Source organism: Pelodiscus sinensis, chromosome 3 (genome assembly GCF_049634645.1).
Source record: "Pelodiscus sinensis isolate JC-2024 chromosome 3, ASM4963464v1, whole genome shotgun sequence".
Lineage (NCBI taxonomy): Eukaryota > Metazoa > Chordata > Testudines > Trionychidae > Pelodiscus > Pelodiscus sinensis.
Window position 1 is genome coordinate 39,522,465 of NC_134713.1, and position 27,903 is coordinate 39,550,367.

Below are 27,903 nucleotides of genomic sequence, written 5' to 3' on the forward strand. Positions count from 1 at the left end.
TTCATCATTTGCTTAATGAATATGTAAATATGAAAATAAATGTTACCGGTCCTCCAAAAGCTTGTGAATGAGTTTACTGGTCCCCAATATCAAATAGACTGGGAATCACTGTTATATAGGATAAAACACTCAAAAGATCAGATTTCACAGTAAAAGTAAACACACACACACACACACACACACACACACACATACAAACAGGTTTCACAGTGGGAGACCACATTACGTGGTCCATGATGTATTTTGGCTGTGAATTTGTTAGGGCTCTAATTATAAGAGGACTTCCAGCCAGAAAGTAAGTGTTTTAGTGCCTTTTTTTTCTCTTTCGCAGTTACTAATCTTACATAGATCTGTTGGCTATTCTGATATAAAGGGAGTTTCGATGGTCACTTTCTCAGGTCTAGAAGATGTTTACTCTTCATAAACTAAAATTGGAAAAGCTCTTCAAATGTTTTTTAACTTCTTCTCTCATAGACTCATAGACTTTAAGGTCAGAAGGGACCATTATGATCATCTAGTCTGACCCCCTGCACAGTGCAGGCCACAGAATCTCACCCACCCCTCTTAGAATAATCCTCTCACCTATGTCTCAGATATTGAAGCCTTCCAATACTTTGAAGGCCCCAACATGCAGAGAGTCCTTCAGCTGTGATCTGTGCCCAATGCTACAGAGGAAGGCGAAAAACCTCCAGGGCCTCTGCCAATCTACCCTGGAGGAAAATTCCTTCCTGACCCCAAATATGGCGATCAGCTAAACCCTGAGCATGTGGGCAAGACTCACCAGCCAGACACCCAGAAAGTTCCCTATAGCAACTCCTATCATCCCTCCATTGACCTATTTCCAACTGGAAATGAATGGTCAATTAGTTACCAAGATCATGTTATTTCATCCAACCATCCCCTTATCATAGAATCAGAACTGGAAGAGACCTCAGAAGGTCGTCAAGTCCAGCCCTCCGCTCTAGGCAGGACCAATCCCATCTAAATCAACCCGGCCAGGGCTTTGTCAAGCCAAGACTTAAACACCTCTAGGGATGGAGACTCCACTACTTCCCTAGGTAACCCATTCCAATGCTTCACTACCCTCCTAGTAAAATAGTTTTTCCTAATATCCAATCTGGACCTCTCCCACCACAACTTGAGACCATTGCTCCTTGTTCTGCCATCTGTCACTACTGAGAACAGCCTCTCTCCATCCTCTTTGGAACCTCCCTTCAGGAAGTTGAAGGCTGCTATCAAGTCCCCCCTCACTCTTCGCTTCTGCAGACTAAACAGACCCAAGTCCCTCAGCCTCTCCTCGTAGGTCATATGCTCCAGACCCCTAATCATTTTGGTTGCCCTCCGCTGGACCCTCTCCAATGTGTCCGCATTCTTTTTGTAGTGGGGGGCCCAGAACTGGACACAGTACTCCAGATGTGGCCTCACCAAAGCCGAATAAAGGGGAATAATGACATCTCTGGATCTGCTGGCAATGCTCCTCTTAATGCATCCTAATATGCCATTAGCCTTCTTGGCTACAAGGGCACACTGTTGACTCATATCTAGCTTCTCATCCACTGTAACCCCCAGGTCCTTTTCTGCAGAACTACTACTTAACTGGTTGGTCCCCAGCCTGTAACTATGCTTGGGATTCTTCCGTCCCAAGTGCAGGACTCTACACTTGTCTTTGTTGAATCTCATGAGATTTCTAGTGGCCCAATCCTCCAATTTGTCTAAGTCACTCTGGACCCTATCTCTGCCCTTAAGCGTATCTACCTCTCCCCCTAGCTTAGTGTCATCTGCAAACTTGCTGAGGGTGCAATCTATCCCCTCATCCAGGTCATTAATAAAGATATTGAACAAAACCGGTCCTAGAACCGAACCTTGGGGCACTCCACTAGAAACGGACCGCCATCCTGACATCGAACCGTTGATCACTACCCGCTGGGCCCGGCCTTCTAGCCATCTTTCTATCCATCTTACCGTCCATTTATCCAATCCGCATTCCCTTAACTTGCTGGCAAGAATATTGTGGGAGACCGTATCAAAAGCCTTGCTAAAGTCAAGGTATATAACATCCACTGACTTTCCCATGTCCACTGAGCCAGTTACCTCATCATAGAAGCTAATCAGATTGGTCAAGCACGATTTGCCCTTTGTGAATCCATGCTGACTATTCCTGATCACTTTCCTCTCATTCAAGTGTCTCAAAATGGATTCCTTTAGGATCCCTTCCATGATTTTTCCAGGAACCGAGGTAAGACTGACCGGCCTATAGTTCCCTGGATCGTCCTTCTTCCCTTTTTTGAAGATGGGCACTACATTTGCCTTTTTCCAATCATCCGGGATTTCGCCCGATCTCCACGACTTTTCAAAGATAATGGCCAAAGGCTCCTCAATGACATTTGCCAACTCCTTCAGTACCCTTGGGTGCATTAAGTCTGGACCCATGGATTTGTGTACGTTTAGTTTTTCTAAATAGTTCCTAACCTGTTCTTTACCCACCAAGCGCTGTCCATCTTCTTCCCATCTTGCGTCGCTTAGCACAGGAGTCCAGGAGCCGACCTTGTCCGTGAATACAGAGGCAAAGAAAGCATTGAGTACTTCAGCTTTCCCCACATCCTCTGTCACTAGGTTACCTCCTTCATCCATTAGGGACTGCACACCCTCTCTGATCACCTTCTTTTTGTTCACATGCCTGTAGAAACCTTTCTTGTTATCCTTCACATCCTTAGTCAGTCGCAACTCCATTTGCGCTTTCGCCTTCCTGATAACCCCCCGGCATTCTCGAACTATACATTTAAGCTCCTCCCTAGTCATTTGTCCAAGTTTCCACTTTCTGTAAGCTTCCTTTTTGTGCTTAAGTACACCAAGGATTTCCCCTGTAAGCCAATCCGGTCTCCTACTAGGTTTGCCTCTCTTGCTACGTGTCGGGATGGTTTCTTTCTGTGCCTTCAATAAGGCGTCTTTAAAATACTGCCAGCTGTCCTGGACTCCTTTCCCCTTCATGTTAACATCCCAGGGGATTCTTTCCATCAGATCTCTGAGGGAGTCAAAATCTGCTTTTTTGAAGTCCAAGGTGTGTATTTTACTACTCTCTTTTCTTCCTTTGGTCAGGATCCTGAAATCTACCATCTCATGATCACTGCTTCCCAGGTTGTCACCCACCTCTACGTCCCCTATTAGTTCCTCCCTGTTTGTGAGGAGAAGGTCAAGCTGTGCACGGCCCCTGGTCGGATCCTTCAGCACTTGTACCAAGAAGTTATCCCCAACATTCTCCAAAAACTTCCTGGATTGCCTGTGTACTGCCGTATTGGTTTCCCAACAGATGTCAGGGTGATTAAAGTCCCCCATGAGAACCAGGGCCTGCGATCTGGAAGCTTCGCTCAGTTGTTCGAAGAAAGCCTCATCTACCTCATCCACCTGGTTCGGTGGCCTGTAGCAGACACCAACCACAACATCACTGCTGTTTGCTCCTTTAAACCTGACCCATAGACTTTCAACAAGTTTTTCTCCCTCTTTATACTGGAGTTCAGAGCAATCATAGTGCTCTCTTACATATAGTGCAACTCCTCCTCCTTTTCTCCCCTGCCTATTCTTCCTGAACAATCTATACCCTTCCATGACAGCGCTCCAGTCATGCGAGTCATCCCACCAAGTCTCTGTTATCCCAATTAAATCATATTTCTTGGCCTGGGCCAGGGCCTCCAGTTCTTCCTGCTTGTTGCCCAGGCTTCTCGCATTAGTGTACAAACACTTCAGGTAACCAGTTGATTGCACTATCTTCTCCATTCGAAACTGGGGTCCTCCTTTCTCACTCCTTGCTCTATGCATTTCTTCCCGGTATCTGACTTTCCCACTCCCCTCAGGGTTTTGGTCACCGTCCCCCGACGAACCTAGTTTAAAGCCCTCCTCACTAGGTTCGCAAGCCTGCCCGCGAAGATGCTCCTTCCTCTCTTCGTTAGGTGGATCCCATCTCTTCCTAACAATCCTTCCGCCCGGAACAGAGTCCCATGGTCGAAGAAACCAAAGCCCTCTCTGCGACACCACCTGCGCAACCACGCATTTACGTCTTCAATTCGACGATCCCTGCCCAGGGAAAGGACACCTTCTTAACATGAAGGTGATCTGGCTTGGAGGGTTAATAGATGAAATGTCAAAACTTATGATGAGTTTGCAGCATGGTTTGATAGATTCACTGTCAAAGAGGCTGTGAAGTAGTCACGGAATAGGATTTCAGGTATACCACAGTTAAAGTTTCACCATCTTGCACTGTTTCTGATTAAGAGCACAGATGGATTTTCATACCAATTCAGTTCTCAGCTCTCTTCTCAAATTGTCCTTTTGTCAGTTGTAATACTTTATGTGATATGGATACAAGTAAAAAGTAAACTGAGATCACCAAACTCACTTCATATGGGATATAGTTAAGTGGGAATTATTTCTGGTCACTTCTGATAGGCTCAATATGACCTGTTGATGAAATGTTTAGTATCTGTTGCTGTCTGGTATATAAACAGTCATCATCTCTGTATTAATTTAGGAGCAATTTTACAACACCAAGAATACCTATATCACCTTAAAAGCAATCCATCTAGAACTAGATCTTGAGGGATTTTTATCTAGAAATTGCTACTGGCACTTCTGCCACTGATGAATGAATGGCATATAAGTCAAATAACAGTAAGTGGCTAAATATCATGTTTGAATAGTAATGCAGTGAATAAGAAACCTATGCATCACCATCACACTCACCACTGATCATTCTGTCTGGGTTATGGTGGGAGTAAGTCTCACTAGTAAAACCTCACTTTTCACCATTGTAGAGCATCTAAAGTGGCAGCTAAATCTTTCTAAGCATAGGTGTTGATAGCAAGGATACATTAATTGAATGATCTACTAATTTTAATTAATTTTTGCTGTCCTTATTTTCCATTTCTATCCTATAATGACTTTAACTAACTCTTCCCAGATGCAATCTTCATTTTTATTTCAGTCTTCCCAAAGGATTTTCCCAGTCTTAGTGCACTTGTCACAACATCACTTAAAGTGATAACATCAAAAGGTCATTTTAGCGTTCTTTAAATAATTCTCACATATATACATGTTCTACATTTCAGAAGTTAATTTGGATTCTCTGAATCTGAGATTTATAATAGTGCTTCTTTTTGTGTTTTCCTTTGTTCTGAAAATAAGACTATCTTTGTCAGTTTCTGTTGCTATTTTAGCCTTCAATGAGTACTCTGAGAATGATTATCCCCTTATTTACATCAGTTTAACACCAGTTTTTTTTAAGTTTGAATACACTGAAAGTTAAAGTATTCTCACAAAGAATGACTTTAAAATGTTGATGTAAATAAGAGATAGCATTTTGTGTTTCTTTAGAATTTTGGATTTAGAAGCATTGACTTAACTTCCAGGCTTTAATTGAATCAATTGCTTTTGCTCAGAGCATGCACAATTAATGAATGAAGCTCAAATAGGAAGATTCTTTGATTTGTGAAGGTTGCTCTGCACCACTCTGACAGTACAAAGCAACCTGAAAGAACAGCTTATATGGCCATCGGTGTATCCCCCTTGCATGGAGGACAATATTGACCCCATTAGCTTTTGCATCACTCTTCTCCATATGTCCCACCATAGGGTATGTGATCAGCGAGAAAAAGACTGTGTCTAGGGTGTCCTGGCAAATCCTGGCTACAAGAATACCCTCTTGAGAAACCAGGCAGATGAACAGATGAACATTCGTTAAAATCCCTAAGACCGTTCTGCTATATTCCAGGATCAAGTCATACTTGCCCCACTCCCATCCTGAGCCAAGCACAGCTGAGAAAAATCAGAGAATTTTGCACGAAGACTAAACTTTATTTCTATAGATATGACAGCAGAAACACAAGACTAGTGTGTTTGAAATTAAATATTACATGTGGCATTAGCACTAGCTTGACACTGTTTTCATGTTAATTCTTTCCTACTAACATTGTTATGAAAGCCACATTTTAAATGATGATATTGAAGGACATTGTGTCTAGAACATATAGCAGAGGATGCAATATAATTACCATTCTTGTGGTGCAAAAGGCATATAAAATCGTTGCAGGAAAAGAAGAGTTGCAGTGAGTGAGATGAAAGAGAGAAAATTGTAAGGTGGGGAAAATAACTGAAAAAAAATCAGTTAAACATGTGGGTAGGGTTGGGTGTATAATTATTTGGGGAACATTTTATCTAGTAGCTCCAGTCATGAGCCAAGAGGATACCAATGTGCTAGGTGTTGCACAAACACTGAATAAAAAGATACCTCAAGTTCAAGGAAATCATAAGAAACCATAGTTATAACCTTTTAGGTTTTGTTCCTTTCTTTACAGGTTTTCAAGTTATTACTTTTATGTTTGTTTATTAACTTGATTATTTTTACCATTAACAAAAAAAGAAAAGATAATTCAATAATGTTCACCAAAAATCTGTCAGGCTGAAGATTAAAAATAACTCTAAAGACTGCATGACATTATAATCCAGGCTTTGCCTAACAGAGAACCACATTATTGATTTAACAAGAGACTGAAGATATGCCTACATTGTAATTAAAATCTCATGCTTGTCCCATGCCAGCTTACTGAGGCTCCTGAGACTCAGGCTAAGGAGCTGTTTACCTGTGGTGTAGACATTCAGTCTTAGGTTGCAGCCTGAAATCTTGGACTCTCCTACCTCACAGGGTCCTAAAGCCCAGGTTCCCATGCAACTCAAATGTGTACACCAGTGGTTCTCCACGAGGCATACAGATATCCTTGGGGGTATGCAAATGTCTTCCAGTGTGTACATCAGTTCAGGCAGATATTTGCGTAGTTTTGCAACAGACTACATAAAATGCACAATTGAATTCAGTACATCCAAAAATTCCACAGTCAATGACTGGTTTATACTGTTGTGTATTCTATACACTGAAATGTAAGTACAACACTGATGTTCCAAGCAGTTTATCAATTTACCAATTATATGGTAAAATGAGAAAGTAAGCCATTTTCAGTAAACGTGTAACGTGCCACTTTTCTAATTTTATGTTTTATTTTGTAAGCAAATAGTTTTTAAATGAAGTGAAACCTGGGGATACACAAGACAAATTTGCTTCCTGAAAAGGATATGTCTGAAAAGGTTGAGAGCCACTGGTCTACATTACAACTAAGTGGCCCCTGAGCCCAAATCCTTCTAGCCTGAATTAGCTGCAGGTTTTGAAATGCAGTATAGATGTACCCTGAGGACTGCAGCTCATTGCATGGAATAAAAACTGTATTCACCTTGCTCTTTAGCATGTGCATGCAGTTTAAGTATATACACATCATTTTAATACAAGAAAAAAGTCAGTTGGCTCAAGGTAGAATATGGCAGGCTGGTAGCTATTGTTTTCATACACTAAACCTTTGTACAGTATTAAGGATGAAAGGCCATTCTTGTCATATCTGGAAGGTATTTGACATTCATCATAATTTTTCCTTGACATTCACATGTGGTTTCTATTCAGAAACTGGCATTGCAAAAATAGCTGAGTGAGATTCATGCTCTCTCAGGTTATCCAAATCAGAATTTCCCAGTTTCCAAAGAGATATTCCATTCAATAGTTAACTCAGAATCTCTAATCTGAAACTTCTGATCTGTTCTTTGTTTGTTGTATCACCAAAAGTAAAATATCCCCTGTTTAGTATTAACTGGTACTTAATTCTATTGATCATTCTGAGTTTGACTAGATCCAGTTTACTTTGCTATTGGGTCCACAATACTAATGCAAATAGTAAAAAAAATGTACTACAAGTTTTCAGGAGATATAAATGAATACATAAGGCATATGATTACTGAATGAGAAAGGAACATTTTACATGGTCACTTTCCAGAGCAGAACTGCACTTGAAATATTTCACTTTGACGTCTTGTATTTAATGTAAAAAATCCCAGTTTCAGGTAATTTTTTCTTTCATTGTGCAATTTAGGTGTACTTAACCATAAATGATAGTCTCAACTCATTAAAGCAAAATCCTTTATACACATTTAGAAATCTCAATTTGGAAAAGCTGGCCTCACACATGTTTAGTAATACCATTAAAATGTAATAATTGTAATAATTAATTTCTATTCAAGCAGTAATACTATATCATGGTGTAAAAAGTTTGTTTCATTATCTTTGGTTTCTTTGGGGAAGGAATTTTCTGTTTTGTTAGTTATTGAAGCAATGCAATAAACATTCCACCAAATCTGTATATACAGTAGATATGAATGTATATCTCTGATAATCTTCCACTTAAAAATGTACTACAAACTTCTCCATGACACCGTGTGGCAGGGTGCTGCTGAAAAACACCTAATCAAACCCTGCCAGATCATCCCCTATCAAGGGAGCTATATTCAGGCTGGTTGGAAAGCTGTGTGTCTGCCTGGCAATGAAACCAGAAAGGGTATGTCTACACTACCCTGCTAGTTCAAACTAGCGGGGGTAATGTAGTCATCCGCAATTGCAAATGAAGCCCGGGATTTGAATTTCCCGGGCTTCATTTGCATGAAGCCGGCCGGCGCCATTTTTAAATGCCAGCTAGTTCGAACCCCGTGCCGCGCGGCTACACGCGGCACGGAGTAGCTAGTTCGGATTAGGCTTCCTAATCCAAACTAGCTGTACTCCTCATTCCACGCGGCACAGGGTTCGAACTAGCTGGCATTTAAAAATGGCGCCGTCCGGCTTCATGCAAATGAAGCCCGGGAAATTCAAATCCCTGGCTTCATTTACAATTGCGGATGACTACATTACCCCCCACTAGTTTGAACTAGCGGGGTAGTGTAGACATACCCAAAGGGGAAGGAGCCAGAGGAGAGAGAGAACTGGAAGTCCTTATCCTCTAGCTGATTACTGATCCAGCCTGTGGTAAGTATGAAAGCTGTAAAGATTGTTTACGGTTGGACACTGGCATAGGAAAATGCTTAAAGACTTAAGGATACAGGTGTTGAACAGAGCTGAAGTCTCTCTAGCTTAATTTGGAAGAACAAGTAGGCCCTGAGGAAGAGAGGCTGACCATGCACCCTATAAATTGCAATCTCCCCAAACTGTACAGTATCAGACACTGTAAATATTTAAAAACCTTCTTTGTAATGTTTGTAAATTAACAAACGTATATTTCCAATGCTGCCTGCATTGGTACTTCTGTTTCTAGGTTCAAAGGAAACAAGAAATAACAAGACTTGCAAAATAAGTCATTTTTAACATCAGAGAAGTTTGGATTAGGTTAGGATTTTAGGACAAATTAAGATTGGAGTTTTTATTCTGAGTCTTGTTATGATTTTTGTTTCTGGTTTCCAGTAAAGATAGGCCAAATCAAAACAGTAGAGCTGACCTCAATTTGGGAAATGAAAAGCTTGTTCCTCTTTTGAATGTGTGTGAATCCATAAGATTTTCTCTTTCATGGTTTAAATGTTCATATGATATTTTGAGGTACATATGGGCCTGTCTGTAATCACAAAATTGGCATTTTGGGACACAGGTACTTCAAAGATACAATGCTAGTGTAAAAACAGATTCTCTGTGGCTTTGAAAAAGTCACTGGTGTACTTTTGCCTCAGTTTCCTCACATCATTTAAAGTAGGATAATACTACTATTATATCTCAAAACACAGTGGAAGGATTATTTAAGCAAACAACAGCCATTGTATATTCTGAAGTTAGTGAACAGAAGTGTTAAGCATTATTGTACATCACCACTGTTCCCAATAATCACTCCGAATATGTTGCAAGTTTCAGTCAAATCTCCAGCCAGTAAATTTTTTCCCTTTATTTTTCACAGCCATTTAATTTTACTGGTGGACCTTCTTTCACTTATTCATTTGGGGATGTTCACAATAGGAATGATACGTCGCAATCACTACTTACTTTGGTACCTGGTATTTTGGTACAATTATAACTTTATTGCCATATCAGGAAAACCAAGTACACACTATTTTCCAAATGCAGATCTCTGCACAGCTCTGCACAGCAAAATCTGAACATGGTAAGGCAAATCACCAGCCTGCTGTGCAGACATTTTTTTAAAAGGGTAGCTGTCAAAGAATGTGTTATTTAAATTCAATTTAGCATTCTTTCAGAATCAAGGAAGCAATCAATAGATTCTGTGTGCTAACTAAACAGTAATGCCATGGGCCAAGGTGTTTATTGAACATTACTGTGGGAACTGTTCATTAATGAGGTTATTCAGAGCTAATGTAAACTACAGTACAATTCTTATTAGTGGAACCATTCAAAGAATGGCAGCTATCCAATAAAGCTTTCAGTGGAGTTTTTGTTTGTTTTTGTCCATCTCCCCATCCGTTTATATATCTTGCTGAGCACATATATAAAAACAGAACAGTATAAAGTTTTAGTGGCATATGTCTATCCTTTGGGTATAATCAGCATGATGATAAGAACAGGGCTCACACTTTAATTTACATTTTTAAATTTTCTTTTTTTTTATTATAAAATGTATTGTTTTGGAATGATGGGATCAACTTGATTGCTGGGAATGATTTTTTTCCCCCAATAAGCGGACTTCCCTGAAAAATGAAAATGTATTGGACTATTAAAAAAAACACCCAATGAATCATTGTTCCATATATATGAGAGCTGGAAACAACATATTATTAGAAAAGCACAAAGCGTTCTAAAACCAAAATGTTTCACTCAGAGAAATGTTGGTGGCTACAGTTACAATCATTATTGTAATATGTCAATTAAGGATTCAGCTGTATGTTGTAGAATCCAAATCCAGTGTGTTTTTGAGCACCCTCAGTTTCCATTGACATAAATAGTCATAGCAATATATTTGACCTACCATGTGTAACATCGTTACTGAACCACACATCAGAACTGGAATCAGAACTCAGCTAAAGCTCTATCAGAAAAAAAAACTTTTTTCATATTTACAAAGTCTACCTACAATAGTTCATCTTAAGAATTTTTCAGTTGCCTTAGAGGGAGCATTCCCACAGTAGCTCTTCATGCACATATGTCATCAACCATATCCATACACTTTAGCTATTCATGCAACTTCCTCTGCCTATAGATAGAGAATGGAGAGAGAGAAAGTTAATTTATTTTGGTTTTATTTTTCATTACTATTTTTTTTTATTTGGTAAACTCAGTGGCACTATGATAGCAAGGCAATGTAATAGATAATGACAAGATTGCCCATATCAAGTGATGATGGCGAGGACTATTTGTATTTCTGTAGAACCTCTGAGCCTCCGTCATGGATCAGCACCCTATAGTGCTGGACATTGTACAAATAAAGAAAAGGATGGCTCCTGCTCTGAAGAGCTATATTTAGTGTTTACTTAATTATTTCTGATTTCCCTAGGAAAAAATAATCAGAATCTGGAAAATACAGTACGCTGTCAACTGCAGCGACTAAAAGCTAAATCCTCTTTATATAATCTACAGTACAAAAAAGAAAGCCTGGGCAGGCCTCCTCATACTAACTGAACAGACTGATATGATCTCTGTTGTAATGAGTTGTTTTCTTAAATTTGCTTCCTAGTATTATGTGAAGAAACTGGGCTAACTCTATACATATTTTAATGTGGGAAGTTGGGAAACATTATGAATCCTCAGCATTAGCTATCTTGGATAGAAATGTAATTATGATATATAGGTAAGCTTTTGGTTAATATATTAAAACTTTTGTTTGCATGCTTTGTACCAAAAAAACCAAAACACACGAAACAACAACAAAAAAAGTGTCTTTTATGTTATTTCAAATGAAGTGGAATATTAGGTCATGATGCTCCCTAAGGATGTCCACTGACTCCTCTATTCTTGCCAGTTTGTCCTGTAGTATGATGGATCTGAATTAAGCCTTTATACTTTTTTTGGCACAGTTGGTGGTAAATTAGCAGGTGCAAAAGAAGAATTAATGTTCTGTGAATTAAGCATCAATTTACTGCTGCTGTAGATCTCATTCCATACTCGGAACACATTTGATGTGAATAGATGACTAATCTAGGCAAGAAGTACTTTTTCTGACTTATGAGGGACAATATATTGTGCTAGCTTATTGCTACCATTACTATCATTAAGAATTTTTGTAATCTTGCCCTACATTTTTATGCACAAAGCTAGCAGTAAATATATGATTTGGGGATGAAATATTGAAAAGGAAAGTCATTTCCAAAGTACTTTAATGCTAAAATATTCTACTTATTTAAATATTTATTCAGTAATCATTCATTATTTCTCCTACTACTGGAGTGCAGAGATCACACTTTGGATCACCCATTTTTAAAGAGCATGCTCCTCCTGGGAGGAGGGCAGATGGATATCTTTTCTGTGGAGATGCACTTGTGATGAGTATTTCATGCAGCACGATATCCCAAACAGGGCTTCCATTTCTCCTACTAATTTTAGTGCAATGAGTTTTGTGCAGGCCTGGAGAATGAGCACACCTCAATCACCTGCTGCTGGTGTGGATCTGGCATGAGCTTTTGTTGCTGTGAACCACATGTACGGAAACCTAAAACAGATCCCTTTGTTGAATGAGGATCTCATTCTGTATTTTGTTTGTTTGTTTTGGTTCAACATGCACAATATAAATTTGCTGTTTAGCACATACCCACCCTGAAAACCACTGGTGTTCTTCCTCTATCATCATAATAAGACCCAACACAGTATTTCCATGGCAAGACTCTACAAAACTCATTGGAATGGTTCTGGTGAAACAATTATGTCAAATACAGTAATATGGACTTAAGTAGTTTGCAGGATTTAATATCCCAAAGTACCAACAAATACAGATGCACACTAAACATGTCTAGTAACATGGCCTTAGCTCTATTTTTCCTCTGCCAAGGATACCAACCTTCTGTGATCCTCTTACTAAACTACTCTGCCCAATCCTTGCTCCTTATACAACAAACTTAGATACCAAACTTCAGCAACTAATGATATTAAGAAGAGGTAGTTAGGGTAGGTATGTGTGCAGAAGTACAGCTCAATTAGCAGAGTTAAAATTTGGGGTTCATGGTATACGGTAGGCGTAATCATAAGCAGGATATCTATTGAGGGAAAATAGAGAGTATTTGCTGATGGGAGGATGTTCATTTCTTATTTTTGTGGTTCTTTATCAACTATGTTCTGTGAAGTGCAAGCATAACAGTTTCACAACAACATTTTTTTTTTATTAATACTTATGTGTAGGCCAAGGAAGAGCTGGAATTTATATCTGAATCTAGGTCTGGATTTGGGTTACGGATCAGAGATAGGGGGTTGCATAATAAGCATGGAAACCCTGTGAGCTGTTTTCATGACTGTTTAGTACCAAATGGTAGATATCCGAGAAGAATGGCAATTCCCACAGTTTTGCAGCTGCATCCAATTTGGAACAGGAAAACCAAATGGCTAAGTTTTGATCCTCACTTGAAAACTGTAAGAGGCCCATCTTTACTATAATACTTGAAGTCTAAAATAAAATACTTGAAAATCAAAATAATATTTCTTGAGCTGCCAAGACTTGCATTTAAAATGTACGAATTTTTGCACCTGAAGATTTGATGACATCACTAACATCTAAAATATTAGCAGAGAGTATCAAGAGTATTATCATTTAAGTACTTGGGATTTTTCCCTCTCTAAAAAGACCAATTCCAAACATTGAACTTGTATCTTGGCAAATATAGCAGGAACTAATTTTCATAGAAACATAGAATACTAGAACTGGAAGGACTTTGGTCTAGTCCCCTGCCCTCACAACAGGACCAAGCACCATCTAGACCAGGGGTCTCCAAACTACGGCCCGGGGGCCGGATGCGGCCCGCGAGGCCCTCTCATCCGGCCCGTGGAGACCTTTTTGGATTCAAAGGCAGAAGAAGTGAGATTGTTTCAAAACCCATTTGAAGCAGATGTGGCCAGTTGCCCAGATGAACTGCAGCTGGAAGTCATTGAGTTGCAAGCAAATGACCTCCTTAGGGACAAGTTCAAAATAGGACTGGTGGGTTTTTACCAGTTTTTGCCCAAGGAAGACTTTCCTAATGTCAAAACTTTTGCATCAAGGTACCTTTCAATCTTTGGAACAACATACCTGTGTGAACAAACATTTTCAAGAATGAAATACGTGAAGAACAATTTGAGAACAAACTTGTCCGATGATAATCTCAGGTCACTGTTGATGTTAGGGACAACAAATCTAAAGCCAGAAATGTCTGCTATTTTGGCATCCAGGAAACAATTTCACCATTCAAACTAATACAGGTGTTCATGTGTAGTGTATGAATGTGTTATTAAATAATAACTGAATAAAATAATATTAAATAAATAATTAAAAACAACATCCATGTTTTGATTGTTTTTTATTTGGACCTCAAGTGTGTAGTCGGCCCCTGAACTGCTGTTTGATAGTTAATGCGGCCCTCGGGCTGAAAAGTTTGGAGACCCCTGATCTAGACCATCCCTGAGAGATGTGATGGAGATTCCACAACCTCCCTATGCAATTTATTCCAGTGTTTACACCTTGACCGTTAGGAAGTTTTCCCTAATGTCCAACCTAAACCTTCCTTGCTGCAGCTTAAGCCCATTCCATCTTGCCTATCATCAGAGGCCAAGGAGAACAATTTTTCTCCCTCCCCCTTGTAACACCTTTTAGATACTTGAAAACTGCTAGCATATCCCCTCTCAGTCTTCTCCTTTCCAAATTAAGCAAGCCCAATTCTTTCAGTCTTCCCTCATATTTCATGTTCTCTAGACTTTTAATAATTCTTGTTGCTCTTCTCTGGACCTTCTCTAATTTCTCCACATCTTTTTTGAAGTGTGGTGCCCAGAACTGGATACACTACTCCAATTGAGGCCTAATCAGTACAGAGTAGAAGAATGACTTCTTGTGTCTTGCTTACAACACTCCTGTTAATGCATCCCGGAATCTTGTTTTCAAATATTATGGATTTTCAAAAATTAAGGATTAAATTACAATTTATTTATAGGTCTCAAGTCTAGACATATAGTCTCATTGATCTGGAATCTGAAAGCTTTAAAATACTAAATATCTCCAGGAAATGTATCATGGTCAACAATAAAGTCTCTATTATCTAATTAATGAATCAACTACTTAACTCTGCATCTGTTATTCTGACACATTCGCAACCTAAAAGACTTGTAGCAGGCAGTAGGAAACAAATAGCTAGATTGAGCGCTCAGTAGCTATCCTAGTGGCTGTGGTGTTTAGTGATCTCTCAGTAGTTTTAAAGGTACTTTATTCAGTGAGCAGTTCCAAATGGATCTGTGTCACAGGATCCCACCTAGACACTCTGTCTGGGAAGATTAGCCCTTAACAGCACCACCCCACATCTCCTGCACCCCAAGCCAAAACTTAATAATATTTTTTTAAAATCAACTTTAATATAACAGAATTAAAAATACTTATAACCATCCTAATAACTATGCTTACTAACAATGTTTAATTTAATTCATTTTTGAGTTGCCAAGCTGTTGCATGGACTTACTCGAATCCTCTGGGATATCTGCACCACGGATGTTAGCAGGTGACAAATCCACTTCTTCTGGCTCTTACCTGTCTGAAATCCTCTGAGGAAAAACAATAGACTCTGTGTCTCTTGTCTCCATTGCTCCTAGATTGTGAGACGGTGTCATCTGTTCCTCTCTAGTCACTAATCCAAATTGGTGACAACCTCGTAAGACTGTAGAACCCCCTTTTGCAATATCACTGCTTTTTAGAGACCATTGTGTCTTACCCTGGAGATGTACAGTTTCAGGTTTGTGAAATAGTGGGAAGTGTTAGGATATAGATATTCAGGCCTCCTTGTAAAGGCCTATACTTCAAGAATTTAGGTGTAATTTTATCACTTGACTAATTATAGATGTATAAAAACAAAGAATCAAAATCACAGTCTGCCTGCCTATGGGTCTTTGCTCCCTGGCAGTGAGAGACCTTTTTATCAAGTGAAGGTTGATGGTTAAGCACCAGGCACAGCCATAAGCTTGGAAATGTATGGTCATGTCCTCTCACATCCCAAATCAATCACAGGAAAATAAGATAATTTTTGGCTGTTAGAATGGCAGTCCAATCTATCACCTCCAAATAAATGGAAGGGCCTAAAAAAATTAAAGAAAACAGGTTGATAGCTTTCTGTCTGGAAAGATCCAATTGATAGTTTGGAAATCCTCATTTCTTTACTGTTTTGTTATTGTTTTCCTTCCTTTCCCTTCTTTCTATTTTTATCTGTATGGTCTCTGTCTGGTTCTTTGTTTCTATCTACTATATAATTAATGTTGCTTGGTGTAAACCAATTCATGTGGGGAGATATAATTGGCTAGATAATTATGTTACTATATGTTAGGATTTGTTAGCTAAATTTTAGTAACGTGTTTGGTTAAGGTATAAGTGAATATATTAATATATAAATTAGGGGCAAGCAGGAAGTAAGTGGAGAACAAGAAAAAAAAAAGGTAAGTTAACTAGATTCATGTTTTCTAGAAACTAGCCACAAAAACCACTGAATAGTTTGCATTTCTGGACTTGGGTATTGCTATTCTCTGTTCATCTGAGGAGGATTAGGAAAGTGAGATGTGAAGAGATAAGACTTGTAACATCTCCCAAGACTCCAGATTTTTCTATTTTTTTCCTGTCTTCTCTCTCTCTCTCCATTTCTCCATGTCTGCTAGTTCCAAGCGTCTATGACATTAATTTCGAACTATTCAGGCAGTTGTGTTTTCAGAATACCTGCAGAGTATAGCCTATGCTTCATTGATATCTTTCTGTAATTTATGCTAAATACAGATAAGAGTCTTTAGCTCTACATCCTTTTTCAATGGACACTTTATTCCTTGACATTATTTTCCATCAGCCCATTGGATCGAGGATAATAATGGTGATTAGAAGTTACATACACAAACCAGTACTTCACTACAAACTATTTTACTTTTGATAAATTGTGGCCCAGTAATTGGTATTATTATGGCAGGTTTACAAGAGCTAGAAAAACTTGTATTTGATGTTCATGATCACCTGTTCAGCTGCAGTAACTTTCAGCAAGGCTGTCTAAAGGAAGTGAGAATAGTAAACTAGGACATGCCCATCATTTTTTCAGCCAGCATAAATAAATCTGTGCCTACTTCGCTGGAGAGTGGCATGTTACATTTGCCACAAACATCGGCTCTTTGGCAATGTCTACATTACCAGGTTATTTTGAAATAAGTTATTTCGAAATAATAACTCCCAAAAAAACTATTTCAAAATAATACCAGTCCCACTACCAATCCCCATTGAAATAGCACAGATCTATACTAAAATTGTGCATTCACACTCATTGGAGCCTGAATCACATTTAAGGCCCCGTGGAAGTACTCTGGGCAGGGCATCAGGACAGCAGTTACTTGCTGTAGCTTGAAGTTGCAGTTCAAGGACCAGAGACACTTGAGGTGTTCCCTTGCCATGTCATCCTGTGGTCGTCTTAGACTGTGGTTCTCATAGGGTCATGCCTGCAATTGGTCCAGTGCTGTGCTTGCAGCTGGTCCAGCTGTGAAGAAAAGCAAGAAAGGCAGTCATCCCAGGAGACGCTGTGCTGAAGCCTAACCTTAATCTCTGGGCCAACACTGAAGGTTTCGGGTTGGATGATGATGCTGTGCTTTGAGGAAGGCTACCTATGGCTTACACAGTGGACACTGTTCTGCAGCAGTGTGGATGCTCCAGAGGAGCCTTACTACCCCCACCTCCCAGGGATAAGCAGACATGAGAAGGCACTAGCTAACACAGGAGCTTGTGGGTGGGAGGGGGAAATAAGGAGGCTAGGATTCCCTCTGTCCTGTGCACATGCTGGGTCCTGCAGTGATGGTGTCACATCTATCCTTGCCCACTAGAGGATGGGGGGAGGGTCTTGGAGGTGTGTGAGTGGCACAGTCTGCTTTCCACAGAGAGAGCTACAGGGGTCCACTTCTCTTCCTTCCATGGCAGGCTCCCCGGCAGGGGATCAGTGTCCTCTGCATTGTTGTACTTGACTGGGAGAGGATGCTGCCTGAGTGTGCGGGCATGACCCTAGGCCACGTGCAGTACTGCTGTGTGTTTCCAAAACCCCAGCCTCCTTAGTGGTGGCTAGTGGTAGAGTTGGGAGTAAGACAGGCCTGTCCAGGACCCTTGTAAGAGCAGGTTCCTGTGTGGCAGCCTCATGGGGTGCTCTGAACCATGTACACCAGATGTTGTGCGATCCCCAGGGCAAGAAGGCCAAGCAGCCTCTTGCAGCCCCTTGCAGCCTCATGCAAGGAGCATGCAGCCTCTTGCAGCCCGCTGCCTCCCCTGACATGTGTATATGGAAAAGTAATGGAACTCACCTGAAGTGCCTTCCCTGGCCTCATGCAAGCCCTAGGAGACATCCTGGGCTGGGAGGAAATCAGCTCCAGTGTGGTGACCACCTCCTGGCTGGTGGGCATCATGTCTAGGCTAGACGTCTCCTCCTCCTCCTTGTTCTGGTCCATAGCCCCACCCTCCTGGAGGCTGAGGACAGGCGTCTCCAGGCTGGAGTCTACAACGAAGTGAGGGAAGAGACTGACTCCCTTCCCAGGATGACATCCATTTGGGAGTAGGAACTTTGTTCCATGGCCTTGGCATAAGCCTGGTGCAGTTCTTTTATTTTCATGTGCACCTGGACCAGTGTGTGTGTATGGTTGTGGCCATCTGGCTGTAGATGTCTGCATTCCTGTGCCTGGTACGAAAATCCTGGAGAATCAATTCCTCATCCAAGACCTCTATGAGATCCAGAATCTCTGCATCAGTCCTAGATGGGGCCCTCTGAGGTGACTCCCCATGTGCTTGCAGCCTTTGGTTGCACAGAAGGATCACTGGGTCTTCTATGGCAGCAGGGAAGGAAGAGCAGGGTACTACTGTGTGGTATAGTTTGAGCAGAGCCTATGTTGTGCCACAAGTCCTTTCCCTTCTGCCTGCAGCATGAATGGGTGCAGAGGAAAGGAAACTGTGCAAACCAATTATTTTGAAATAAGCACAATTGCACTGTTTACATTCACCCTGTTTCAAAATAGCAATTTTGAAATAGGTGTTATTCCTCATGAAATGAGGGTTTATTATTTCTAAATAAGATGCCCATATTTCAAAATAATTTCAAAATAACGTGCTTGCTGTGTGGATGCTCACCTTGTTATTTCAAAATAATTCTATAGTGTAGACTTTCACTTTCGTTGGCCTGTATTTTTGGCAGCTGCGACAAGCCTTAACAACAGATTCCTCAGTGTTGCTGTTCACTTGATGCCAATATAAAGAATCTCTGGCCCCTCTCTTAATTTTTTCAACACCGCAGCCATTAGGACACACATCAAGTATAAAAGAAACACTTGGTATCAGCTATGTCTCCAAAAACCTTTCCCTTTCTATGTAGTGTAAAATATCTCCTTTTTACCTATCTAATTCTTCTGGTCTATACATAAATGAAAGTCTCTTTTTCCTACAATAGCCAATAAGTGCCACTTCCAATAAGTGGTTCTTCTACTGGTTCTACAATTCCCAGAAGAATTACTATATCCAGCTCCTCTTTTGGCCTCTCTCCTAGGGCGAGGGGAATTTTAAGGTAGTTGGGTGCTTTCAACCTCTTTTGTGTTCTGTTTAGAACTTTCTATCCTAAGGAAGACTTCCTCAATTATTTTGGTTCCCTGCCCCTCCAAAGAGTGCACCCTGTTGATGTGACCAGAGACTTGAAACCCTGTAATGCAATAGCAGGTTCTCTTTTCCTAACACTATTATACATTGTATCTTCATTGATACAAATGGTATCTTTCCCAGTAAGTTATTTATTCAGACCTTTAGTTCAAATACACCATTAGCGTATGGAACTAAGCTTATGTTGTAAGCCTCTATTTTTCACTGTTTACCCTCCAGGACTTGGGCCTTTTCTTTTAATATTAGAAACACTGTTCCTGGAAACACATCTGCTTGTGCTCCAATTTTCAGGTTCAAAGGAATAAATGTTGCATTTGCTTTCACATTGTTAGTCTAATAATCTTGGGCTGCAATATTACCCATTGCTCTGGTGATCTGGTGAAGCATTCATCTGTGCTGGGGATCTGGGTTTTTTGGTTTGGTTTAGTTTGGTGGGGTTTGGTTTTGTTTGTTTGTTTGTTTGTTTTGTCCAAATACACGCTTTGTTGGTGCTTGCAAACTCTTGAAAAGTGATGAACTTAGTTTTGGTATCTTTTCCCATATGCCAGGAACTGTCTTGGCTTGTGTTGGTTCCCACCAAGTGTTCACTACCAAGTGCTGTGGTGTGTTGGTGGTGGTGCTATGGTTGTTTTGTTTGTTTGTTTTTCCAGAATTCCAACTCAGCTCTGTATTCCTTTCTGCCTCAGGTTTCTTTTCTTGTAGGATTTTGGATTCTCAGTCATGGCACTGTCTGCCTTTTATAAGATTTATTCAGCACTGGGTGACTTCCACATGAAAACATTGTATTTATTTTGTCAGGGAGTAGTTTTGTGTCTTCCAATGAATTGTCTAGAGAATTTTTCTTCTAGATCCCAGTTGGTCTAGTTTCTTATCAGGGTTTCAGTTACTTGCCTTTTTACACTTTCTCTTTTTTTTTTTTTCAGGACTAGCTCTTCAGCCTTAGACAGTCAAAAGTTCTTCTACCGTTTTCCCTTCTCTTTGAACATATTGCTTGAAAACATCTCTCTCATACATTTCATTTTTATATTGAGTGTCATACTTGAAAATGTCTGTAATACAGTTTCACGGACACCTTGCTCTGCCTAAATTACTTGTTAACCACATCAAGTGTATCAGAACCTCCTTTTGTTAGAAATAAGGCTACCTTCTGACAGGATAAAGTCCTGTTTTAGCCTTTTCCAGTTTTTTTTCATTCAGTGTCCATTTGAAAATGGTTTTTTCAGTGTCCATATGTGCACTGGAGACACTGGACCGCTGATATTTTTCCACAGACGGTGTAATAATATGAATTACTAAATAGCTTTGCAAAATAATACATTAAAAGCTGACAGTGCAGGAAACTTGGATATAAACATAGCAGATTTTATCTTCCCTGAATTCACTAATCTGTGAGCCCATAAGTCCAGTGACTAACTGGTTTGTAACAATTCTGAGATCCAGGCCTGTGTAATCAGTACAATCAGTACACTTGAACAGGGCACTCAATTTTGTGTGGCCCCCAACCACTGGAAAAAACCCACAAGTATTGCAGCCACAGTGCCAGATGGCAATAACTTTCACTTAAATTTGGTCTTATGTCCTTCCATCATGATGGGCACTTCAGTGAGTGGTAAGTATGTCAGGAAAGCTCACATGTAAGGGGCTGTCAGGATAAGTGGGACCTGATGGAGGGCTTGGGGGCTATATGTGGAGTGGCTATTACATTTGTGGGTCACTGTTTGGTGGTGGAGTGAACGTGGTCATCTACGACCCCTACAGATGGTGTCTTCTATTGCAAGATTATATATATATATGGAATAAGGAAAATAGTTAGTGAGAAGGAAAGGAAGATGAAAACTAAAATCTATACCTTATAATCCTCATATTCCTCATGTCTATATATGATTGCGATCTTGCATTTCAAGCATGCCATGTACAGTATCAGGGGAAAGGTTATGATCTTGTGAAAGTCGCTGTTCTATCTATGATTTGCGCACATGAAAGTATGAGATTGTGTTGTATGGTTATTAGTAAAACATGCTGAAAGTTGGGGAATTGGTCAGACATTTACTCCCCAGAGGCAAGAGTAAGGAAAATAACCAATGCTTGAATGGGTATCAAACAACAGCCATTGTCCAGAAAGGAAGATACAATGTGATTATTCACCTGCATAAGATCACACCAGGGGAATTATTCAACCTTGCCTGGAGGCTCAACAATGCCAACCCGGCATACTTGGACTTGTGTTTTCAAACTAGATGGAGTAAGGATATAAAACAGAACATAATTCTGCCCATCTACCTTTCTCCTGGCCCCACCTATGCTTCAGTCAACAAGGACATGGAGAAGACTGAAGATTGAACAGTGAAGACTGGCTGAGATTTAAGGGAAAAATCTGTATATTAAGGATGGCAATATGTATGGAATATGTAGTAGGGTGAGAAAAACTGCTTAATCTAGATGTTGCCTAGGCTAATAGGATTGCACGTTTAGACGTTTAGACTGTTTCGTTTTATTTTCTTTTTGGTAACCGTTCTGACTTTTTTTTATGTATCACTTATAGTTTCTTAAAATTGATCTTCTGTAGTCAATAAACTTGGTTTACTGTTTATCCTTACCACTGAATTTGCTGGAAGTATTTTTAAAATTTGCTGAGGTTTTAGACAGGGTGATGTATATTCACTTTCTAATGATAAAATAAAGGACTAAAAATGAATTTGCACAGTTCATCTTGGGCAATGCAAGACAGTATATTTCTGATGTGCAATACTGGAAGCTGGAGGAATTTGGCTGGTTCCTTTCTCTTAAAGTGAGCTACGAGTGGATCCGGGAGCATTCATACAATCTAGGTGCGTGTGGGACTCCTGATGTGGTTGTGGTGAGTGTTAACAGTGCCTGGAAGGGTTTGCTTCTTGTCACTAGCAAAGCACTGATAGAGACAGGTCAGAATGGAGAGTTAGGAGGCACGTAACTCCCACTATCCCAGGCTGCACTCTGGGGATCCTGTGTGCAAGGCTGGGTAAATATGGGCAGTGAGGCTTTCAAGGTGTGTGTGTTGGGGGGGGGGGCAGATATCCATAGTTCACAGGACCTCTAAATTCTCTCCTTTGGGCCTGTTGAGATCTATGTGGCAGTACTGATGCAAGAATATGAAACTCCAGAAGCAATATATTTAGAAAAATTAACCTAGCTTAACATTCTTAGCAATAGCTTACAGTTATTATGGGCTAATGATGCTATCCTTACTCAGACTATGGCAGAATCAGACCCCCTACAGATGACGTCTTCTGTAGCAAGATTCAATATATATATATGGAATGAGGAAAAATAATTAGCGAGAAGGAAAGGAAGATGAAATCTGAACCTGTTTATGCATCATTTCTATATTTAGTTAAAATAGCTCTTTGCAAATTCTAATCCTTTTTACATAAATGATTTATAAACTATTTCAAGATTTTGCAGGCAAAAATTCAACATTTTTCCCTGCCCACCCTCTCTTCACACTTGGGGTGTGTCTAAACTACATGCCTCCGTCGACGGAGGCATGTAGATTAGCCAGATTGGCAGAGGGAAATGAAGCCGCGATTAAAATAATCGCGGCTTCATTTAAATTTAAATGGCTGCCCCGCTCTGCCGACAAACAGCTGATCGGCAGAGCGGGGCAGCCATTTAAATTTAAATGAAGCCGCGATTATTTTAATCGCGGCTTCATTTCCCTCTGCCGATCTGGCTAATCTACATGCCTCCGTTGACGGAGGCATGTAGTTTAGACGTACCCTTACAGTGCTTCTCTTTCACACACACACACATATAAGCACGCACACACACATACACATTCAACTAGCTTTTCTACTTTTGTGACATATTTTACATTTCACTTTGAACATTTATAAAGTTATATATACAAACAGATTACAAAGCCAGAGGAGTTAATTTTGTTGCATATCCTTTTACATGTAAAAAAAGTACAAGTGCTAAGTGGTGTTAATGCTGAATCTCAGGCATAAGAATCTACGTGCTTGGGTTAATATTTATGCAGCTAAAATATTCTGGACACTTTACACGTGGAAGCTAGAGGAAGGGAGCTAAAGAGTAATTTTCCTTTTCCTTTTAGCCTAAAAGGAACAAGACTGTCTTTTCTGGTGGCTGGGGGGGGGGGGGGGGAAGGAAGAGTTCTGCAATATTACGAGGTACATTCAGGAAACTGTTTTCACTGCACAACAAGAATTTTATTGAATTTAAAAACTTACAGCCCATACTGAATATAACCCGTATGCCAGTAGATGGTGCTGTTTTCATTAATTAGATCCCTACCTAATACTGGGCTGGATCATCTGTAGGAATAAATTATTGTTCCTTAGCTTCTAATAAAACTACTCTGATTTACTCGTCTCAATGTGGCACATTATATTAAGGTTAAGATGGGTTACCATAAAATAGTACAAAAAATGTGTACATAAATGACTATGATCTATTTGAAGATTATGCATTCAGAAACTATACAAAAAGTTTTTCTAAGCAGTATAAAACTTGATTGTGACACAACCTTAAAACATTTATGAGCACAGAGGCTGGAAGTACCAAACACCATTATGCAAAACTTTAGATATTTTTACTTAGTTAAGATTTTCATGTCCTCTGGTGATTCAAAGTCAAAAGTAACAGTAGTTTTTTACTGATTCTATGTTACTCTAAGACATTTACACTTAGTTTTATAGATTTAACTGGAAATCATTGCAAATTCCTTAATAAACTGAAATAATAACTTAGGTTTTGTTAAGCTACAGCAAGAAGAAAAGTGCAGAGTGCCTTTCATTCTTATTTGTGTGGTGATACCCAGTACAGTAAAATATTCAAAACCACTGCACAATCAAATAATGTTCTAGTAATGCAAAAAAGGCGCATACACAATAGCAAGTTTAGAAGAAGTACAATTAAAAGATTTCAAGTTCAATATACATAATTTCAGGAGTAGACCTATTATGATCATAAGCGTTGATGTATTCTAATATACATTCTTTAATACTCTATTAGCAAGAACCTCATATAAAATTGAATATTTCAGTCTTCCAAAAAATTAAGATGAGTACAACGGTTTACTTTAGCGTACATGGTTTTGACAGAACCTACAGCCTTGTGAATTGCTACCAATGCCTGACATGAAAATAAGAATAATATATTAGTACTTAACATCATTCCAGATAAACTATATTTTTTAATGTCAACCACCCAATATTTAAGAGAAATAAGTAAATTATAATTATTTTGAGTTAAACCCTGCTGTGTAGATGCTCCCTACTGCAATTTAACTCTAATTTACCCCTAAATGTCTTCTAAGAGCCCAGTAGTCAGTGGAAGTGTTGGTAATGCTGGTAGACAATATTGACCTCCTGTGGTTCAGTAAATTCCCTGATTTAGCACGGGTCAGGTCCCAAGGGTGCCGTACTAGAGAGATTCAATCTGTATTAGGAAATATGTTATTTTTGAAAGAAAATATGACAAATTGTTGTTTTCAAACCACTGATAGGGCCAATCCATTTGGAAATTGCTACATAAATTTATTTTCTAATCTATTATTTTCCAAATTATGAAAACTTTAGAGATACTTAAGCTTTTTACAATATATTAAATTGTTTGATTTCAGAATATTTGTAGAAAGGGTCAGTTCTTCACATCAAAGTTTGAAATATTAAAGTTCTTAGTCACTGAGCATTTGAGGTTCTTTTCATATTAGTACTGCATGTTCCAACACAAAAACCCTAAGCAATAAAATATTGTATTACTTTGTGAAGAAGAGTTAGATTGAACAAAAATTACTCTATTCTCAAAGTCAGTCCTCCATGAAATTGCTTTAACTTTAGGAGAAAAAGAGAAAGACGGTATTTGATTCTTAGGACAAAGCTCTAAATATTACGAATATATATGGTCAGAGTGAAATACATATATTCTGAGATACTTAAGGAAGAAATGAAGTTTCTAATTATTGATGATTCCCCAGAGAAAATGTATCTTCTTTCTAGTAACACACTCAACACATACCTTTAGAAATCATGTTTAAGTACTACTTCAGATCATTTTTAGCACTGTATAAGATTCCGTCTCATGGGAGAAAAAGGGAATAAAACGCTATTTACACAGTTTGTGTTTAAATTTATCCTGGATTGAAATATATCAAACAATATTTTATTTTGTATAAAGAATCCTTTCTTCACCAAAAACACATATAGAAAATAAAATAAAAAATAAAGACACCTAGGAACTTAAACAGAAGATACATATGAACTTAGAGAATGCAACAAATGGGGGGGGCATTAAGTATATTAGTCATAGTAGCAATTAATAAAGTGCTGTAATTTATTAATTCCCATCACAATGCAGAGTAACAATTTAAAATATTAATGTTAGAAGTCTTCCATTTTAGCTTTAGAATTGACATATCCTCTGTCTCCATGAATATTGCCTTAGAAAATTTTAGCCTCTTTCCACTAATAAACATTCATTTAACTGAAAGAACAATCATTATCATTGGGCCACACAAAATACACTAGAAATAGTTGAGCCAGATTTGAGAAAATGGGAGCAAATGGGAGGAAAAAAATCTTTTTTCAAATGATACATGTATAATCCACTAGTATTAAATATTGAACAACTGCACATTTATCATACTGCTCATTTTAGCAGATTACATCATACACTACATTTAGCATACTTCTAGGGTAGCTATGGTAACTGTTCTTGCTTAAACATCGTTTGGGTATACAACTTCATTCTAAATTAGCTGAGAATGATGGAGAATCCTCTGAAGCTCTAGATATAATTTCTCACAAAACTACTTTTTCATATATTGGTGAACAGAGAGAATTTTCTTCAAGTTAATTCTGCTTGTATTGTGTTTGTATTGCTGGTTTAGAAAGAGTGAAAATGAGTGTCACATTTCTGGCATCTATTCTGCAGGAAGGGAGTGTAATTTCTTTTTTTTTAAAACAAGATCTGTGTTACAAATTAGCTTTCTCACTGTAGAGGGAAACTAAAGGATCTAGAATGGCCTACATTATTGTTTTCTCATCAGATAGTTTAGTGTAATAAATAGATCTGAATCAGGGAAACCAGATCCATCAAGAGATTCCTCTTAAGATATAATTACTGCTGGCTAGGTTTCTATTACTCTATTCAGCTCTTGCTCACAAGGAGATCTCATGGGTTTATCTATGATAAACAGGCTTTGAGGAGCGGGGGGTAGGGAGTTGGGGGCTGGAAGGAATTATGGACACATTTTCAAATGGTGCTAGACCATTTTCACATAGGAAAATGTGATCTTTGTGTGTGTACTCACTACAGAAGCACTATAGTTTGAGAGAATGAATGTTCAATAGTCCAATTCTTATCTATTAGTCAGTTGTGCATTAAATTAACTAGTTTTCATGTGCTTCTGAAGGATTTCAGGTAAACCTTCATATTCTGGTTTTGAAATTCTAGGTCTTAAAAGATGAATTGGGAACAGTAAAAACCTAAAAAAAATCTGTTTATAAAGTTAAGCAGAAGAGAGGCAGTAACCCTTTAGATGTGCCACAAACTCTATTTGTAATTGCATAGTATATTTTCTGCAATTATAATACTTTTTATTACTCCTGAAACATTTGCATTTGTTTTTTTTCTTAAGAACAAGAAGCACACACATTAACCATCATAAACTCTCTCCACATAGACAAAATTTGACCCTGGGCAGCTACACGTCAGAGAAATGCCAATGCAACAGCCGTGAACTGTTCTGCAATGAATTAATTGCCACAAATTACAATTTGTTCCATAAACAAAATAAGAACTGCCTTTCACTTTCTAGGAAACTTATTTTATCATTATTAATAAAAAGGCTCATAAGTTATCACAACACAGAATAAAGCAATACTTAGGAGCCACATGGATGTTGAGCAGGGAAGAGAAAAGGGAATAGTCAAAATTGCATTTTGTTACTAAACAGTTATTTGGATACTAATTTGCCTGTGAAGTTACTTCATATTATGCTTGTTGAGTAAAAGGCACAAGACAGAAGTCTGAGATGTGAAATAAAACTTTCTTGTCCCACGGACATAGGCAATTAATCAACAAAATTTGTTTAAGCAACAAGGAGTCCTGTGGCACTTTATAGACTAACAGATGTATTAGAGCATAAGCTTTCATGGACAAGGACCCACTTCGTCAGATGCATGTAGTAGAAATTTCCATATGCAGGCCACAATAAGGCTAGAGACAACAAGGTTAATTCAGTCAGGAGGCG

At 39.0% G+C, this 27,903-nt stretch overlaps 1 protein-coding gene across 2 annotated transcripts in view; it reads right to left on the reverse strand.

Moving 5' to 3' along the window:
* The window catches only part of CSMD1 (CUB and Sushi multiple domains 1), a 1,865,804-nt gene that overhangs the window by 939,382 nt on the left and 898,519 nt on the right, over nt 1–27,903 (reverse strand). The gene's annotated exons all lie outside the window — the stretch shown is intronic.